At 45.5% G+C, this 9,962-nt stretch overlaps 1 protein-coding gene across 2 annotated transcripts in view; it reads right to left on the bottom strand.

Moving 5' to 3' along the window:
• Window positions 1–9,962, bottom strand: part of ASTN2 (astrotactin 2) — an 861,939-nt gene that overhangs the window by 338,163 nt on the left and 513,814 nt on the right. The window lies entirely within an intron of this gene.

The raw sequence follows: 9,962 nt of genomic DNA, 5'->3' as shown, positions 1-9,962 counted from the left end.
AGGTTAGTCGACTGAGTTCCTTGTTAGCCAGGACACAGTTCACCCCTGTGACTCTGGAGCTGAGCAGAGGGTCCCCACCACAGGAAGGACTTATGTGATGCATCCTGAATACATCTAAAATCTGAATGAAACTGTGGACCAGCTGATAACTACTATTTGCTTCAACTGAAAGAGATTAGTTTTACCTAGCTTAGTGAAAGGTGATGAATGCCAGAGAATTCATCACTGGAAAGCAAAAACAAAATAAAATTGTGGTTCTATGTACATATAAATGGGGAAACTACATGCAAAAGATAAGGGACATGATTATCATAGAAGTCAATATTGTGGTTACTACTAGAGGGGGAGAAAGGGCTTAAATGGGAAATGGAGTCCCAGCAAGTGTACTAAGAACGGGCTGTGCACTGCAGGCAATAGTCTAATTTCTGGCCTGGGTGATGAATAGATAAATATCACATAATTATTATATGTAGTTATACATATGTTTATTTATTTATTTACCTACAAGAGAGAGTGGAGAAGGACAGAAAGGAGGAGAAACAGAGTGAGAGAGAGTGAGCAAGGGGGTGCAGAGAGAGGGGGGTAGAGAATCTTAAGCAAGCTCCACTCTCAGTGTGGAGCCCAACACAGGGCTCAATCCCATGCCCCTTGGGATCATGATCTGAGCAGAAATCAAGAGTCAGATGCTCAACTGTCTATGGACTGAGTCACCCAAAAGCCCTGCATAATTACTACTGATGAAACTGCATGTGATATTTGACACATTTTTCTATAGGTATTTGATATTTCACAATAAAACTGGTAAATATATATTATATTAATATATATAAAACACAAGAAAACTAATAAAAGAAAATATCAAATTGTTAATGGTGATTATTGGACATGGCATGACTGTGGGTAACATTTCTCCTCTTTCTTCTTTCTCTATTCTAAACATCCTTAGCTGTGTATGTAAAATCTTTATAACCAAAGAAGGAAAAGTAAGTTTATAGTTGAAATGCCTCATTATCTAAACAAGGCGACGACGGAATCGTGGAGGTTGGTTACAATGCTGCTGCCTGTAATTCCACCATATGGACAACTCCGTCTTCTCCCTAAGGTTTACCGTGTGTGAAAGAACAGCTCCCCAGGGGAAGTGGGGGAACTGCACAGGTGCCATGGCTATCATACAGGCTGATCTTCCGAGTCTTCCCCCTCCAGACTCAAGGACAGCTTCGACTTGTAGACTTGCTGGGAGGAAAGAAGGAGCCCTAGACAAAATCAAGCTCAACTCTCTGAATCTGTAGAAAGCATGAGGGGCTTAGCTAAGAACACACAACACGTAGAACCATGTTGAGGAATGGAGTCATTTTATTATGTAGGTGTGTACCATCCCCATGACCGTGGGCTTCTAAGATCACTTTTCCTTACAATGATTGTGAGAAAAATTCTTGAAGATTGATGAAAGCCAGAAAAAGATCCCATGCACGATATTGTGATCTATAAAAAGAAATATGCTTATTTTTATCTTTCTTCTCATCTCTAGGCAGAGCTCCCAAAACCCTTGGAATTTCCTTAAGTGATGAGAACAACTAAGGTGTCTTAGTATTTATAACTAACTCCTTTCAATCACATCTGAATTTATGTTAATGAGATGACTTTTGGAAAGAACCTAAGGATGGGGGATGGGGCTGGTTGTTAGGGGGAACCAACCAGGTGATTAGAGGGCTGGAAGCTTCAGGATCCAGTAAAAAGAGGGAGGGGCTGGAAGTTATATCAGTTGCCAATGACCAATGATTTAATCAACCATGCCTATGTAATGAAGCCTCCATAAAAACCCAAAAGGATGGGGTTTGGAGAGCTTCAGAGTTAGTACCCACATGGAGGTAAAGAAAGGGCATGGAAGGTCCATGCTCCCTACCTTATGTACCTCTTCACCTGGTTGTTCATCTGTATCCTTTATAACATCCTTTACAATATCCTTTACAAGAACTGGTAAACAGAAGTCAGTGTTTCTCTTAGTTCTGTAACTCAAGCAAATTAATCAAATCCAAAGAGAGGGTTATGAGAACCTCCCATCTATACCTGGTCAGTCTAAAGTACAGGCTTACAAGCTGGACATATGACTGGTCTCTGGAATTGGGGGGCAGCCTTGTAGGTATGACCCTGTAACTTATGGGATCTGATGCTATCTTCAGGTGCATAGTGTCCAAGTTTAGTTGGATTGTAGGACACAGAGTCACTGCCCATTGAGAACTGGAAAACTGCTGGGTCGTGTCAAAAAGCAAGCACACATGGGACCTTGTTTCCTAGCTCATGAAGCTCCTCTCTACCCAATAGGAACTGACCCTGGAAAGGGAGGTTACAGAACCGGGTCCCTCTCGTGCCTGGCTACTCACACTGGGCTCAGCCAGTCTCATAAGGGGCAGGGATCATCTTCAGTTTATGAATGATGCAACAGAGGCTCAGAGGCATTCAACAATTTGCCCACAGTCACACAGCTTCCCAGTGATAAGACGGTACACAAACCCAACTCCGTAACACAGCCAAGTGTGTTCTTTGCACAGGAAGAATTCTGATGGGCCAGCCCACTGCCCTAGGAATGTACATGGTGCTATTCAGCTGCTACCTTCTCAGTGAGAAGAAAGGCTAGTGAGTGAGGCATTTATGAAAACTTCTCGCTGTTTGCTACCCAAGACTAAAAGGTTTCAAGATCAAGGCTGGTGGCCTTGTGCTTCTCTGCCATTCCCGGGATAACTTCTCTAGCCTTTGAGAATATCTGGGCTGGTGGTGAAGATGTACAAGTCAGGACTCAGGGAGAAGGTGGAGAATGCAGGGAAAAGGCTAAATTTTCAAATTTGTGATAATGATGACGGTGATATCATTTCTGATCCATTTGCCCCAAGACGTGTAATTAAAAAAAAAAAAAAAAAGGATACTATGATATGTGGGAGACAGAGTCCTAGCCTGGTGTTTAGGATACCTGAGCTCAAGCTAAGCATCGTTCCTAGGCTTTTTGGCCTCAATTTGTTCATCTTTATCTTTTCCAGAAGGAAAGAGGTTTACATATGGTTAAGATCAAGTGAAGAAGCCAGTTGTCTTAAAAAAAGGGAAAAGTTTGTATAAAGACATGTGGTTCTGACACAGAAAGTTACCTCAAAGAAACACAACTACTGTATGCTTTTCATGCTTCTATTTTTAAACTTATATATATATAAATGTTTATTTAGATTTGCATATGCATTGGGGAAAATATACAGGAAGATATGTAGAGACCCAAGTGAAAGAGGAAGATGACAGTGGTTTGTGTTTTTTTCTTTATACATTTCAGCAGGGCTTGAATTTGTTTTATTTTAGGGACGCCTGTGTGACTCAGTCGGTTAAGCACCCAATTCTTGATTTCAGCTTAGGTCATGATCTCATGGCTCATGGGCTCACACTGGGCTCAGTGCTTAAGATCTTTCTGCTGCTCCCTCACTCACATGTGCATGGACATTCTCTCTCTCAAAAATAAATAAACATTTAAAAATACATAAAATAATAAATTTGTTTTATATTACTTTACAATGAGCGTGAGCTACTTAAAAAACAACAACTAATAAAAAGAAGACTGAAGACAGGATGGGGAAAATACTTTACAGATCCAACAATTCTATTACCATAGTTTAGATGGACACAGTGATTCCTGGTTTTCATTACAGAGCTAAGAAAAGGTCTCTAATTGTCACGAAATCAGTCACAAGTGCTCAGTATGACCATTGGGAACTCTGTGGTCACAGTCTCTGACCCACTCCAGACCTCAAGGAGACAACAGCCTCCTAGGGGCCCGGTCCTCTGCATTTGTGCTCTCTCCCACGCACATCTTGCACACGTCACCAAGTTCTACTCTCTAAACTACCATTTTTACTTGATCACTCCCCTCCTCCAGGGGACACTTTGGGTCCAACACCCTAGCCTGCCCTTGAACTCCTTGAAATAAATCATGAAAGAAAACCAGCACCCCTGAAACGGGGAGCCCAGAAAGCCAGAGGTGGTGTTGCTCATATTTATTTTTAATCCATTCCACACCTTCACCCAAATCATGGAATTTGAAAACTGGTCTTACACACTGTTGAGAATTTATTCTAAAAAAATAACTCAGAACACCAAGGATCCTTCAGCCCAAAGATTATCAGTGCAACACTGTTTATAATAGGTTAAAATTGAAGGAGTTCCTGGGTGGCTCAGGCAGTTGAGCGTCTGACTTCAGCTCAGGTCATTGTCTCGCGGTTCATAGGTGTAAGCCCCATGTCAGGTTCTGTTCTGACAGCTCAGAGCCTGGAGCCTGTTTCAGATTCTATCTCTGTCTCTCTCTCTCCCTGCCCCTCTCCCCCGCTTGTACTCTCTCACTCTCTCTCTTTCTCAAAAATAAATAAAACACTTCAAAAATTAAAAAAAAATACAGATTAAAATGGAAAACATTCACAGTGCCCACCAATCAGGTGAAGTAAGGGACAGAATAGTCCCCTCCATGGAGTACTAGGGAATGGGACAAATGATGATTATGAAGACTTCACCCTAAGGACGAGGGTTCCAGCATTAAGCTGCTTGGCTTAAACTCCCTGCCCCAGAACTTAGAAGCCGTGTGACCCTGAGCAAGGTGCCTAGGTTCTCTCTGCCTCAGTTCTCCCATCTGTAAGAAAGGTGTGATCGCGAGACCCATGTCAGACGCTCTGGGACACAGCAAACCCCCCTCCCCCCCGGACAATTTCAGCTCTCACCATCCTCATCATCCCTGCATGAAATATCAGATAATAGGAGCAGCAACCACACTTTGTGTCTACTTAGGGCCGGGTGCTGGCCCATTGTGTATGCATTATCTCAGCTAGTGCCGACCGCAGCTTTGCTGGGTATTTTTAGCCCCATTTTACTCAACAGGAACATGAGACTCAGAGGCCTTACATAATTTGTCCCAAGGTCACCCAGCTAATGAGCGACAGAGCAGATTTGGGGCCCAGGTTTCTCTGATGCCAGAAACTGTGCTCTGAAGCACTCCCCTGGCCCCCTGAAAGTAGGGGTGATGGTGAGAGTAAGTACATTCTCTCATAAGGGCACCTTTCCAAAGGTGAAAAGCTTTGTGAAGCAGGTGCATGAAACACACAATTAATATGTCAACAATCACTCCAGAGACGCTAACAAAAGGGAAGCAAAGGGATGGAGATTTTTTTTCCTCCTATATGTTTGCTTTCCCACTAAACAAGGAGTTCAGCCTCACCCTCCACCCCATGTTGCCCTGCCCCCTCCCCTCCTCAGGCTTCTCTGATGTTGGAAATCTGCCCTCTGAAAATCTATGAGGTCATAGATTTCAGAAACTGAAAGGAAACTCAGGAATCAGCGGCCCTGCCCCAGGCCGGTCTGAAGCTCCCTCTCCCAGAGTGCGTGCAGTCCACACAGACGGTGACCACCTTCCCCAAAGTGATCTGTTCCATGGCTGTGGCCAACAGGTGGCAGAACCAGGTATCCCCTGCTCCTTGACCCCCACCTTTGGGGCTCCTTCCTCCCCACACCATTCTTCCAGGAATCAAAGGGAAAAACCCATCACTTTCGAAGGGCGAGGGCTGCTCCCTGACTTTAACAGCTAATGGCTTCCACACAATAAAACCAGCTTACCAGAAATACCATCAGACCCAGGAAATCTGGGTCCCAAAGATATAAAATGAGGGAAAAAAATAGAGAAGGCTTCAAATGTCACGGGAGGAATAAAATATTTAATATCATAAAAGGGTGCCGAGGCTTTATGAGAAAGCCACACATTATAATCCTGGAAACCCCATGTCAGACTCCCACCAGCCTTCCCCCCCTCTTCCCTGGCCCCAGAAGAGAGGAGGGTATGCTCAGAGTTCACAAAGAAAGAATACACAGGTGCAGCTCCCAAATGAGGGGCAGCTTTCTTCCTTTTCACTCCCCAATGTTTGATTCTTATGTGCAGGCTCGGAGTCAATAGGCAAGTTCTAACCTTCTTTCCTGACTCTCCTACCCTCTTTCCAGATACTTATTCTCTTTCATCTTCCTGCAGATCTCCTGGATGCAGAGAAGGGATTTTGGACTCTGAAAGAGGAGAGGGAGAAGGAAGTGTCCCCTTCCTTTACGCTCCCAGACACTGAGGGACATTTGCTTTATCCTGAGGAATGATTCTTAGCCTCTGGAAGTTGCTATCTGATGAGTTAAGCGAACAGAGTTAGATATACCTGGATTTGAATTTCTGCTGCACCTTTATCTAGCTGGTTAGACTTGGGCAAGTTTCTCATGCTTCCTAAATCCACTTCTTCATGGACAAAATGGAAGTAACAATAGTGCTCACCTCCTGAGGCTGATATAAGGATCCAATGTGATGATACATTTCAAGTATTCAACCCAGGGCCTGGCATGTAATTGGCACTCTCTATATCTATGTCTATCAGTAATTATTGATAGCACTAATTCCTTTGTCAATAACATCAACAAATTCACAATTTCAATAATATGATCAGTACCAGTATTTGTGAAGCAGGGGCATATAGTGAATTCTCCATGTATAGACCTGCTTGATCAGAGGGTGCTGTGATGAGGACTAGATATAGGAGATGCCCCACCTTTAAAAATGACTACTTCCCTGCCCAAGAGTCTCTGGAGTTTTCATAAAGATGTGTTGTCCTCTGACTCTGCGTATTTGTAAAGATTTCTAAGAAGAAAAAGGTGGCAAGCATCATTCCTCCTATTAACTCTGGCAAAAGCTATCTTCGTTGCACCATGAATCCGTCACACCCCCTGTCACCGGTCTGCAGGGATGGACTAAACCTCAAGAATCCACTTCTGGGGAGGAGAAACCGCGACTCAGGGGCCGGGCCCCATCGCCGCTCAGCCCTGTATCACCCGTCCAGGTGGGCGGAATGCCAGGCACACAGGCTCGGGCTTCCCTTGGTCAGCAGTACCTGAGCTGTGCCCCAAAGTGATTTCCCACTCAGCTGATCCTCCGTGGGTGCCTTCCCCACCCTTCCTGAGTTTCATTTCCTTTAATCACAGTCCAACTGCATCATTAGAGAGGGAAAGGATGAGAAATGGGGAAAAGCGGCCTCTCTCCCCCTATGTGAACCAGACTGTAGTCTTTGCCTCCTTGTGAGTAGTGCCCAAGAGGCAGCTGATCTATACTAAAAGGTAATTCCTTTCTATGTTCATCTTGACTTTTAAGAAGACAGCATTTTGGGGCTGCCTTTCAGCATCTCATGGCAATCAGGGGTGCTGTGGCCCTTCCTAATATCTGGGAGGCCAGATGGCTTTTTAGATCAAAATGGAAAAGCAAAGCAGAAAAGAGAGAAGGAGAATATGGCTGGGCCATTTCTAGGGGGTGGGGCAGAGTGGGATTGGTCTGAAATTCAAAGGGAAGGCTGGGGACTGAGTCTAGACATACCTCCAAAAGATACCAACACTCTGCAGGATCAAGTCAGCATGCAAATCCCCGTGCCTTCCTCAGTCCTAACTTTCTAGGAAGGCCCAGAACTGTCTGTTCCTTGCCCTCCTCTCTCCTCCACTCTCCTTTTTTGATGCTTCTCCACATACTCTCATTTTCTCCCGGGCAGTTCCCTTTTTCTCCTGTGTCAAGTAGAGATACTCCTACAACCTAGCTCATAAGCTAAGCACTCAAAATCATGTCTGGACACAGGTCACTGTGTGGGTGACTGCTCTTACATTACTAGTCTTTGTCTTTCTTATTAAAAAAAAAGTTTATTTATTTTTGAGAGAAAGAGACGTAGAGTATGAGTGGCGGGTGCAGAGAGAGAAGGAGACACAGAATCGGAAGCAGGCTCCAGGCTCTGAGCTGTCAGCACAGAGCCCAATGTGGGGCTCGAACTCACCGATTTCGAGATCATGACCTGAGCTGAAGTCAGCTGCTTAATTGACTAAGTCACCCAGAGGCCCCTAGTCTTTGTCTTTCTCAAAGTGGATCTAACAGTGCCCGTCTAGAGGGAGAGTTATAAGCATTAACTGCCATGAATGTTCGTGAGCTGGGACGCGGTGTTAGTGGGTGCCCCTCTCTCCTACCTTAGCTCCCTTCTCTCTGCACTCACTTTCACCATGTGAGATGCTCTCCTGCAGAGAGGAAGTGATTTGTTCAAGGTCACTCCGCACTCTTGTTGAAGCCCATCTTGCCTTCTGAGCTACCTTAAAAAACAAGGTGGGGCTCTTTTTCTTGTATCCCCTGCTTCATTGAGTGTGCTGGATGTAGGACTGTTGCTGAATAAATCTCTGGACTGGTACAGTGGCAAAGCTGGCTATGAGGCCATTGCCTAGGCAGGTTCAACTAGGAGGAAGGAGTTTGGGGATCAAATCTCAATTCTGTCACTGTTTTCCCACATGCACCTGAGCTATTTCTGCAGCTTTCTAGGCCTTTGCTTTTCTGTCTGTACAAGGGGTGCTGGCCTGGTGAGATCTCTAGGATGCCTTCTTTCTCCGAGAGCCGTGGTCTGCGAGTCCATGCTGCAGGAAGAAGGTAGATTAAAGAGAGCCACGCATTCTCTGCTGCCCTTCCCATCCAAGGTGAAGTCCAATTCCCTCTCTGTGATTCCACACTGACCTCACTGACCCGCCGGACTAGCAGAATGGGGTAGAAATGATTTTCTGGGACTTCTGAGGCTGGGTGCTGAGAAGCCTTGCAGCTTCTGCCTGTGCTCTTGGAGTACCCGATCCTGGGCTGCTCCCTCTGCAGAGCCCGCCTCCGTGGCCCGGCAAGCCCTGCCCAAGGGAGAGATGATGGGCAGGTACTCCAGTTGCCGGCCCCAGGGGCGGAGCTGAGGTCCAGCATGGCCAGGCTCCACTGCCTGCTATTCCAGCACCTTCTGGGTAAGTGAAGGGACCTTCGTGGAAGAAATCTTCCAGCTCCAGATGGCCACTTGTCATGCCTCAGAGACAAATAACCCAGCTGAACCCTTCCCGTATTCCTGACTGACAAAATGTGAGATAAACATTGGAAAAATGGAGGTAAACTGTGAACTGCCATTTCAACAGGGACCGAGGAGAACAGATCACCAGTTTGTTTGGGGCTAAAGCCATCAAGGGGATGCTTCCCCACCTGGGAAGACCAGGGTAACACCAACAGAGAGCCCGAGAAAAATGCTGGGGGACACAGGGCTGGCCAAAGTGTCCCCCACAAATTATGATGAAATACCCATGGTTTTCTTTGGGTTTGTCCTCTATCTAGATTTATACTACTTCTAATAGATAACAATTTTTTACCCTCCAGCACAGTGAAGGGGACACAAGGCTCCCACCCCTCTCTGATGCTTCTTCACTGTTCCTTCCTCCACCTCTGATTAAGAGGTGAGGGTCTCCCTGGAAATAATTGAAAATATAAATAACAAGATAATTCTTTTCATGGCATCTCCTGGATCACCCTCCGTATTCTCGCCAACAATATCTTTATTCATCCTGCATTAGTTTCTTCTTGCCGCTGCAACAAATGGCCACCACTTGCTGGTTTAAAACAACACAAATGTGTTATCAGCTCCACAGGCTGGCAGCCCGACAAAGCTCTCACGGGGCTCAAACCAAGGTACTGGCAGTGTGGCATGACCTTCTGGGGGCAGTAGGGGTGAACCCGGTTCCTTGCCTCTCCAAGTGGTTAGGGACTCTTCCTTAGATTATAACCCTCTTCCTCCATCTTCAAAAGTCGCAATGTTGCATCGCTCTGAACTCCTGTGCTGGCTTCCTCTTCCACATTAAAGAACCCTGTGATGACACTGGGCCCACACGGATAATTCAGGACAATCTCCCTCCTTACAAGTCAGCTTACTAGGAACCTTAATTCTGTATGTGAATTTAATCTCCACCTTTGTTATGAAAGGTAAAATATTCACAGGTTCCAAGCCTTAGGGTATGGAAGTCCTTGTGGGGGCTGTAATGCTGCCTACCACATGCCCAGTGACCCTCCTCAACCTGGGCAACTGTATACTTGAGGACCGCAGTAC

The sequence above is a fragment of the Suricata suricatta genome, chromosome 13 (genome assembly GCF_006229205.1).
Source record: "Suricata suricatta isolate VVHF042 chromosome 13, meerkat_22Aug2017_6uvM2_HiC, whole genome shotgun sequence".
Classification (NCBI taxonomy): Eukaryota; Metazoa; Chordata; class Mammalia; order Carnivora; family Herpestidae; genus Suricata; species Suricata suricatta.
This window is presented reverse-complemented; position numbering and strand designations above follow the sequence as displayed.